At 43.6% G+C, this 9,005-nt stretch overlaps 1 long non-coding RNA gene across 1 annotated transcript; it reads right to left on the bottom strand.

Annotated features, from left to right (window-relative positions):
- LOC128137909 (uncharacterized) lies at positions 1-5,217 on the bottom strand. The gene is made up of 3 exons (XR_008233898.1): positions 5,137-5,217; positions 3,212-3,283; positions 1-155 (listed from the first exon to the last, which is right to left on the bottom strand). It is a non-coding gene; the product is annotated as an uncharacterized LOC128137909 (long non-coding RNA).
- Between the last annotated feature and the right edge of the window lie 3,788 nt (positions 5,218-9,005).

The raw sequence follows: 9,005 nt of genomic DNA, 5'->3' as shown, positions 1-9,005 counted from the left end.
TTCCAGCTCTCCATGGGGATCTTGAACAATGGAAATTTTGCAGGGATGGTGCTTCCTTGAGAGCTACGCAGTGGGAGGGAGCGACCTGGCCTTTGATGCATACACAGAACACATTCGTAAACACTTGCACTCGGAAGTCGCAGCAGAGCACAATCCTGAATCAAAAGACAAACCCGCTCTTTTTAACTTTCAGCTGCAGCATGGTACATACCATATTTGCAAAACAGAGCTTGGCTCGTCTGCATAACTCATTGCTGTGGAAAGAGTCATCAGGATGATGTATTGAAACACAGCCATCTCCATTATGGTATGCCATGTATGTTTTTAAAAGCTATTTTTAAAATTAATAGTACACTGTAATGCTGATAAAGTAGAAAGCATTTATAATTTGTTGCACTCCCAACCTCTTTCTAAATCCACATTAGTCTGCTTTCCACTTGACTGAAGTACACTTTTTTAAAGATATGACGGTTTGAAATTTATTAATAGTGTATTAAGGGAACAAAACCTTTATTATTTAATGGGTACATCATTTTAAAGTGTTATATAAAGGCTGTTGTGCTTACTTTCCACCACTAATTTACATCTCAATATTTTATGTCAGTGCTCCTGGTGCTTACTACCACATCAACATTCATGCTTATCTCACAGGCTTCTTGCTCTTGATCAAGGGGTTGAATAAGGTATGGCCACACTGTACAAGGAGACACCTTCAAAAGCTCTAGCTGGTTCATGCACCAGAAAGAGTCTACATACATTAATCTGAATTTCAAGGCAAGGTATTTCACTCCACTGTGAAGGCTCCAGGAAATAGCACTTTGCAGTACATTGAACTTCACGCATATAGCTTTGATTTTTTTAACCACCAGGTTTGAAAGACTTGGATTTCCAAGAAACTGAGATTCAAATGGTATGAATTATTCTTTACCTTTCTCCTTTGAACAGGCACCTCTCTCTCCAAGCCTGCGACTAACACAAAGGATGGGACCTTCTGGCGATTTACCTCTTTTCTAGCTTATGAAGTCAGGACCTGCGGGAACTGATCTGACCTCAGCAGAGCAGCTTGCTTCCTGCACGTCCCTCTGTGTTTCTTCTTCACGCCTTTGCCACGCACCTCGCAGCTCACACCGCCCTCTCCTCTGTCTCCATCCCCCAAGGCTTTGCAACTACTCAGCACCGAGAATTAGCAATTATTTTTCTACCAGGTGCTAATAAGGAGCTGGACCAAGCAGAGACATTTCTGCTCAGGAAACACCTTGACATGAGATTATTGCTCCTGGGAGGGAGCTGCAGGTCTTGGGTTTCAGGAGATTGCCCAGATCTGTCCCTACCTCGGGGGTGGTTGCCCCAGAGCCACCATGCTAGCCCAGCAGGGCCGGTGCACCGCAGACCGGGAGCTGCTGGCAGCTCACCTCCTGGCAGAGTGAAGGTTGGGCTGGCGGGGGGCAAAGCTCATCCCCAAGGATGCGGCCCCTGAGACTGACTGCCGCCGGGACACGGTTAAACTCTGACTGATCTCGTCTGCCGCCAGAATCGCACCGTATAGCATACTTGATGCAGTTGGACAAAGACTAGGGCATAAATACGCCCGAAAGAATCTATCAAAATTATTAATGGTGTTTTTCTAACCTTTTTAATGAGGAGATACTCACTTCCAAAAGCACTGCCAGTGTTGGCATCCTTGATTTTTTTTTTTTTTTCCAAAGAGGTTTAATTGAGCTAGGTATAAATAGCATATCAGTAAACAAGACTTTTTGGCTCTGTGAATCATGTCTAAAATATTTGCAAGCCCTCCACAGCCTCTCTGATGGTGAAGAATGTGCTCATTAGGCTGGTCCAGATGCATTCTGCAATCCAGCGAGAACCTCATTCTCCAGTAGATAAATCACTGCAATATTAATGTACTTGTTTGCAGACAACAAGCACTACAAGGCTAAGGCAGCCGCTTGAAGGACCTTGGCGCATGTGTCTGTGAGAACTTCCCAGATTTTCACAGTTCTACCCAAAAAGGGTTTTGACACAAGAATTGCAGGAACCTGTGTTTATTTCATTCCATTTAATTTACCCCTTGCCTCTGAGTATTCCAGAATGGCTCTAAAAAATCCCATAAACAAACCTGTGCTGAAAGCAAAATGGACACTAGAAAAAATAGAAATTTTTACTCTGAGTTTACTTACTTGGGAATTTCTCAGCTGACCATTTATATGACAAAAATCTCTATTTAATCTTGCTTTGGTAATGTAAGTGAATGGTCCCCATCGTCTTCAGGAATGCATTTTGTTTTCCTTCAGTAATCTCCATGGCATTAATTACGTATGTTTAAGTGCACGTGGAAGTGTTTGCAGCATTGGAAACTCTCTATTTCTAAAGTCAAACTAGTCATAAAAACATGTATACATGTGAATACATACCTACACACTACCCAACTAATTACCTTAATTATAAAACAGACTTGGAAAGCTGAATTCAAAAAGTAGAGACAAAATACTTCAAAGGTGAAGGGTACATAGAGTGTTGTTTTGACCTGAATAATAGAAGTGAAATGCCTAGATCTAAAAATATTCTAGAATATACTTAGGTCCTAGATTCTTCAAATTTCCTTAAAATGCAAATATGGGGATTGGAACTTTTCTTATCTTGCCTAACTCCTCTTGGAAATTTAATTTGTTGCATTTATAGGCTGCCTTTTATCTGAAGATTTCAAAGTGCACTGCTGATATTAATTAAAATGATTGTATGTAGGGTTGCATAAGGTTTAAAACTCTTGATCAAGGTAAGGAAAACAAGTTGGTTAAAAAAAAAAGAAAACAAAAGAAACCCAAAAGGGCGGTAGCATACAGGAGAACAGAGCCCAACTCACCTGCCCAAACGACCTGCTGATAATTCCTCTCACACACCGACAGCATCCTTGATGTCCAGTTCCACTTTGAACTGAACAGTGAACTATAAAAAGACAAAACCAAGTGCTATGCGAGTTGTGATCTCTAATGATAATCCACAAGCTGACATGGATTTTACTGGCTGCTACTTTTAAGTCTCCTGTCCCCTGAGAGTAACACACATCATAACAGCAGTAAATATATTTTATAAAGCTTCCCAGCTCTGTTTCAGAGCAATTGCATTAACACATCTGATATTTTATCACTTCTGGTGGGGATTTTGTAGGTTAAGACTGCAGTCATGCATGGCATGAAACACGGCATTTTCTTACCTGCGTGTCTCCCCTCACGTGGGGCACGGGGAATGCTGCATCATCTCACAGGGTACAGAGGCATTTTGCTCCCTGTGGAAGTAAATACACTTGATCATGAGTGGTAGCGAAAGTCTTGAGAGTGTCAGTGTGGGACACTGAAGAATCTCTGCACAGCTCTGTGGAAAGGGACACTTGGGTCATAAATGTTTCCCATTATTTTCAAGCTATCACCTCTGTGTTTTATTCCAAAATCTGAAAGAGAGGAGTACTTGGTGTATTCAGGAAATGCACCCATAAGCTCTCGCTGATGTAAAACGTACTGAGCCTCACCCCAGTGCTGCTCAGCACACTTGCAGATCCCACTGCTTGAAGTAATCTCCCATTTCTTTTGTCCGCTCTTACATTAGGAGCTAATAAAAATCTCACGCATAAAGGATGATTTTATTTTGGTAGTCTTAGTGCTAAGTAAACTCAGAGATAAGAAACAGAAAGACAGTCCATAATCTTAAACTACATATTAAATGATTAGTTTTCAAGTATTTTATAGGCTAAGAGGGGAACAGCAGCCACTCCCAAATTGGGTTCCCTCAAAGACAGCCAAAGCACAGGTTGTACTCCGAACAACATGAAAAGGTCACACGGGAGCTCAGGTTTGTCAGATTTGCTCGTTCATAAACGTTGGTTTATATTTGCAGTCAGAAAACCACAGGCTGAGATTCTTTTTCAGGAGAAGCGGAAAGGTTGAAAGAGACGTTCTTGACCATTTCACATTTCCCTGTTGTCTAATTGCTGCTCTGCAATGTACCCAAGTGCAGCCCTCCTCACCCACAGCCTTAGAGCCTGCAGCTGGCTGGAGGGGTCTAGGGGCTCACCCTGGGCAGGGGATGCGAGGGGCAGACACCCCCCCCCCCCGCTAAAGGGGACCTAGACCCTCACGCAGCGCCTCTTCGACCGGGTCTGCAGCCCTGCCCGGCGCTTGTGCTGCGGGGAGACCTGGTCCCGGCAGCTGAGCTCGAGGCTTGCAGCATTCCCAGAGCCGTTTGCAGGGGTTGATGCCAGATTTCATGTCCAGCCCCGCAGGAAGGCTGGCTGCCCTCGGTTAAGGTACAGAAAGGTAAATTGTTATGTATGATGAAATTTCAGAGGGCATGGAACAAGGTAGGTATTAGTTTGCTAACGTTGTGATCTTTGAGTGCATTTAATCGGGTAGTCTCAAATGCACATTATCATGTACCACTTAAAAAAAATAAAAAATGTGTTTTAGTTCTATTGCCCATTTCCAGGCACTGCACTTTCACGTGCTGGCAAAGCTCATCTATTCCAATGAATCACACACTTTTTCTTGTATAATCACCAGATCCCTGAACTGGCACAGTAGTAACAATTCACTCAAACTATTTGTAATCATAGGACAAGCTCCTCGGTGTCTGTAAATCAGCATCTCTCTGCTGACTCTATTGAAGCTACACTGATTTACTCCAGATCTCAAAGTACTACATTCTTATTTTTAACTGAACCTTATTCTTTGCTGATGTGACATCTGTAAAGGTCACAGATACGTGTCTGTGATGCCGTATGAAAGGAGACAGTACAAGGAGATAGTCAGTAAAAAAAAACCCAGACAGTTGATTCCAGTTGATTCAGAAAAAGTCCCAGTACTGCTGCTCATGTCCCTGTACTCCTCCATCACTTGAAGGGATTGACTGTAAATCCATCAGTCCAGCCATGGATGTACAGTTTATTCATCCCTGAAAATTCTGCTGAGATTGTCAAAAAAGTGGGCTTTTAGTACAAAGTGTGGTGATGCCTTCTGTGAGTTGGTCACAAGTCTTTTAAGAGCCATTTATCAGGTTTGTTTCAGTATTTCAGAAGTACTGGTTTTCTATAAATCTTGAGAAAACAGAAATTGGACTAATGCTCATAATACGCAAATTGCATCTTACTGAAATCCATGAAACTACTTGTAGACTGGAGAACTCTTCTGAGTAAAGCGGGGTCCCTGCTAACTTTAACTAGATCTGTTGTTCACCATTTTCCTTACTGAACAACAAGAGCTTCTTTTCTGTATAATCAAAAGGACAACATCTGGTTGCTTATTCATACCGCAAAGAATTCCCCAGATACCGAAGAGTAAACTTGGCAGTGGCGTGCAATAATCCTACAGTCAGGAACTCCTTCAGTGGCTGAAGATGAACATGCAGACTCACCCAGGCTCAGCAGTGTACACGGGCTCGGGCACCGTCCATGGACCTGGCTCCGCTATCCATACTCTGGCTTGGGGAGTGCCTCTTCCCTCAAGGAGTCCTGTCAAAGGGAGAAGAAATATTGGATGGTGAGGTCCTCCTCTTTGTGGATTAAAGGACAAAATCTAGCCGTATGCTCGTACTCAACCTTTAAGTATAAATTATAATCAAGAAGCAAACACCCAAATATATTAAGAAAACATTGATTGAATAATAACTCCATTAAGTAAGGTAGCATCTGCGACCTAGGGAGTCATGCAAGAAATGCAGGGAAACACCTAAGCGATTAAAATTGTAAATAAAATTTCCTCTTAAGTGTAGACAGTTCATACCCATTTTGACCTTCCCTGTGCTCCTGCACCTGCCACGAGGCAACCTGATCTCTGTGCTGACGGCCCATCGCTGAGGAGGGGAACCCAGCATTCCTCCCCCAGAAAACTCACCAAAATGGGACAATAGAGTGGGCTCATGAGCTCAATTTTGTCTCCATGCCAAATATTGTTGTTTTAACATTGAAAGAGAAAAAAAGCGCATTGGCGTGTACTACTGAACAGGGTGTGTGTCTATGTATTGCCGATGACGTCCAAGCAGCAGTACTAGGTGCATGGAGAGCAGTATATTGGAGATCACTGCTTTGGTACTGGCTCCTGTCTCTAATGGAGCAATGCACATATGTTGTCTTAGTTTTTGATCATTTCAATGAAAAACTGGTTAATAATCTTTGCTTTTGCTAGCTGTTTTTAACCTGATGTTGCTCTTTTTTCCCCATCTATCTCTGTCCATTTCTTACCGTCTCGAAAAATAACCCAATCATCACTGAAAATGGCAGATCAAGAAATGAGAACAAAGAGTTTATTCCTATAGTAAGAGCACAAGTCCTAATGGTAGACTCAGCTCAACAATCTCTTGACCACCACTACAGCAAAACCAGAAGTAATTTATGCAATAAATTCTGCCTCATTTTCTTGTCACAAATTGCCAGTATTCACTATTCAGTTCATCACAACGTAATTTCTGCAGACAATTCTTGATCTGAAGTTCACTTGTAGTTCATCTTCAGAATTAATTTCTTTTTGTTGGACACATTAATGGCATATTACTTGTAATTCTTCTAATGAGGCTTCCAGCATGAACACATGCATTTGTGAGTTCAAAATAGGCTGTATGGAAATATTCCCCACTTGGTTAAAATTGATTTACAAAAATGTCCAAGTAAATTGCTAAATATTCATGAGAGTGGATATAAAATACCCCTGAGCAAATATGAAATCAGCTAGCCAAATATTTCAGGGACCCATTTCTGGCTGGGAGAAAAGGGAAGCTGGTGGGACTGTAGGGTCCCCCATTAGGTGTCCTGTCCAGGGGGACCCTGTGGCGGATGGACTGCTGTGTCAGCATCACAGCTCACTCCAGCCTAGTAATTGTCAGGTTTTAGGTCTTCCCTCAAATAATTCCTCCATCCTAATTATAACACAGTCACAATTTGCTGGATCAAACAAGTAAGAGCTTAAGACTGCGACACTGGTTTACCTCTTGTAGGCTTGCTCTATTATTGATTTAAGTTCGGTGGCATAGCAAGGGGAAAGCAGGCTGCCTAGAAACCTTGTGAATGAGGAAGAAGAGAAATTCTTTTGTTCTCCGGGTCAGAGAGATGTGTGTAGGCTACGGGAGATGCCAGCTAGGGCTGGGTCTTTCTTCTCACTGTTTTCTCACTGCCGAGCCCCAGGAATAGGAGTTTGGAGGCAGAGATGGTGGCTGAGAGGTCTCTGGGCATCTGCAGGGGCTGCTCGCCAGTCCTGCTGTCAGCAGGCTCCCCCGTCCCCAGGTCTCCATGGAAGAATTCCAGGGCTTTGCATAAACCTAAGATGTTGTGGTTTCTGGAACACTGTTTCTTTTCGTGGGTTTCCTTTTCTTCCTCTGTGACTCATGTCATGCCATCACTGTGTTCAGCTTGAGGTATCTGCTCCCGCCTGCAGCAACTGCAGCTCTGGCGATCGGCAGCTCCTGATGAGCTGCAGAGTTCCTGTCTGACAAATTGATTTCTCTAATGCATCTGGTGAGCGCTCTTCCCTACCTCTCTTTTCCTGATAACATTCTAGGTTACATGTTGTCTCTTAGCAGACTCTTTTTTAAATGCTTTTAATCTTTATCTACAATTTCTCATAAAAATCTTCCCACACTGACTTTTTAGGCCGTTCTGTCGAAGATGTTGACTTCTCTGTGTTAAAAGAATAGTGAGTTAATGAGTGGCTCTACTTCTGTATTGAATCTTCTTGACTGTTTTTAGCTCAAAATCAGAATCAATAATCCCTTGATCAAAACATGGAGATGTTAGACAATAATATTTTTCATGGCTCTATTGACAACAAATGTGTTTGAAGCTTCTGTAGGAATGCCAGAAACAAAAGCGGGGTTATTTTTGTCAGAGCCTTTGCCAGATTTGCTTGAGCTCTGTGCCTTGGAAAATAAAAGGCCTCATTTAAAAGATACAGCCTTTACCACTGTCTCCTGCAGGTCAAGTCCCTGTCCCCAGAAGACAAAAGCAGAGCTCTCATTAGGATCTGAGTCAATATACGGGCTCTGGGCAATGAGGGGTTACTGATTGCATCTGCACCTCGTTGAAAGTAACCCAAAAGCTGGCCTTCGGGTGGAAACACCAGTGCCCTTTTCTCGGGTTTAGTAGGAACGCTTCCGCGATGGCTCTGGCACCTGACGGCCCCTCTTGTAAAAGCTGGTGGGACCCGTGGTGGGAGCTCAGCCCGGGTGCAGGCTGCCTGCAGAGCTCCCGGGGCTGCGGGCTCACCCCACGTCCTGAGCAGAGCTGGACAATCCTGCCCGGGCTGCGAGGGGCAAACCCCAGTGCCAACTGGCGAGCTGAGCAGGGCTGCACGGTTGGGGCTGTGCCGGTACCTGCACAGCTCTTCCCAGAGTTTCTTTCCTCAGCGCTGACACACTGATGTAATCCTTAACCGGCAGCATAGCTTGTGCAGCCAGGAATAAATACCATCTGGCTCATTAAGATTTTGTGCTGCAATATCATAGATTTGTCCCGGTGGAAGACTGTATAAGTAAATGTGATGTGCGCTTCCCTGGCTGCCGGCAGCCAGTGGGGAACTTTGCTCCAGTAAAAATAAAATCAGCTGAGCAAGTCTCTCCCTAATCCTCTCTTATTCTTGAAACAGCCAGGGCTCAAAGGAATTTGCAGCATGTTTCTGAGGATGAAATGTTGGTGATTAACATTCATGCCAGGGCTACTCCTCATACATCTTTAATTTCAGCTACACAAAACAGCGGGCAGGTTAAGGGGAAGTGCCAGGATCGCAGGTGAACAGGTAACGCGTCTGGGGACCTGGGTCCTACAGCCTGGAAATGCTTCCATCAAGTTCTGCTTGTGGCAGAATAGCTTACAGGAGATCTGTTAGTATTTGGGGTACATATATTAAAACAAACTGCACAGAAATAATCACAGGTCAAAAAGAACTGACAGCTCTGTGGTGAAGGTAAGGCTTCATGCTGCCCTGTCATGCCATAGGCATCAAAACAAATTACGTTTTCTGGAGGAGAACTTG

The sequence above is a fragment of the Harpia harpyja genome, chromosome Z, assembly GCF_026419915.1.
Source record: "Harpia harpyja isolate bHarHar1 chromosome Z, bHarHar1 primary haplotype, whole genome shotgun sequence".
In the NCBI taxonomy this organism is placed as follows: domain Eukaryota; kingdom Metazoa; phylum Chordata; class Aves; order Accipitriformes; family Accipitridae; genus Harpia; species Harpia harpyja.
Note: the sequence above shows the minus strand (reverse complement) of the source record. Positions and strands in the feature narration are given on the sequence as shown.